The sequence below is a fragment of the Poecilia formosa genome, unplaced genomic scaffold, assembly GCF_000485575.1.
Source record: "Poecilia formosa unplaced genomic scaffold, Poecilia_formosa-5.1.2 Scaffold20, whole genome shotgun sequence".
Lineage (NCBI taxonomy): Eukaryota > Metazoa > Chordata > Actinopteri > Cyprinodontiformes > Poeciliidae > Poecilia > Poecilia formosa.
In genome coordinates, this window is record NW_006799959.1 from 1,061,281 (window position 1) to 1,062,478 (window position 1,198).

Below are 1,198 nucleotides of genomic sequence, written 5' to 3' on the forward strand. Positions count from 1 at the left end.
AAGAAGAAGAAGAAAAAGAAGAACAGAAAGATGTACAATTTTTCTGCCACATTTTATGCTTAGTTTAGTTCACATAATCTAATGAGTTTCTGGAATCTGAACAGGTGTCCATATTTGCTTTATTTTTGGTGATTTATTGGAGGAGGTCCACTTAATTTTATGAAAATGATGGCAGCCAGCTCAATTGTGCAGTGAAATATATCAGTAAATTTCAATTAATTCAATGACAAAGCAGGAAACTGTTTATTTTCTGAATGAATTTAATGTGCTTAATTGTGCTAAATGTCATTGTAAAACGTCCTGTTTGATTGTAATAAAAAATATGACCACTAGATTGGGCTCATTTAACATAACAGAAGAAAGGCTGATAAGGTAAACAGATTTGACATTTAATTATATGATCCCACCTTAAATGTATTTTTTCTTTATGTTTGGTAGTAGAGGTCAAGCTGATTTACAAAGAACATGATACTCAAACTAATCTATGAGTCTAACATATCTACTATCATTAGCATAATTTGTAATTAGCTTACATCATAACAGTGGCTATTATGGCTGTTGATTTTAACCTCGCAAGGGAAACAAACAAAAAAATAATTTGGAGTTTGAAATGTAGAGAGGTATTTAGTGTGCCATTTTTTAACTATTCAGAAGTAACATCAGCTGATAAATAATACATTTACAGTAAACAAGTTAGGTTTGACATCTTATACATCCCCAACAGGGACAGCAGCCATCAACAGGAAGAGATTAACTGTTATTTGCGTAACAATATAGAAAAAGTATTTCTAGGTGTAACAGAATTTACACCTAGTTACATTTATTCAGGCACATTTACTTGAGTAATGTTTTTAAAAGTACTTTTAGGAGTATTTTACTATGATATTCTTTTTACTTTCTCTTAATTATTTTTTTTTATAAAGTAATTGCTACTCTTACATGAGTAAAATTTCTGGATTTTCTGGATTACTCACAATTCTCAAATTCACCTGACACAGACACACACAGTTTTTGTTAAAGTTTTTTTTTATTAAAAAAAACTGATTTGGAACATTTTTTAGTTTGCCTATTTTATTTGTTTGTTACTTTATGAATTATTGTCATTTATGTCCTTCAAATACCAACATTTCTACTTAATTTTATTTTTTTTCTTTCTGATTATGTAATTTTAAATATTAAATGATTGATAATTTGATAA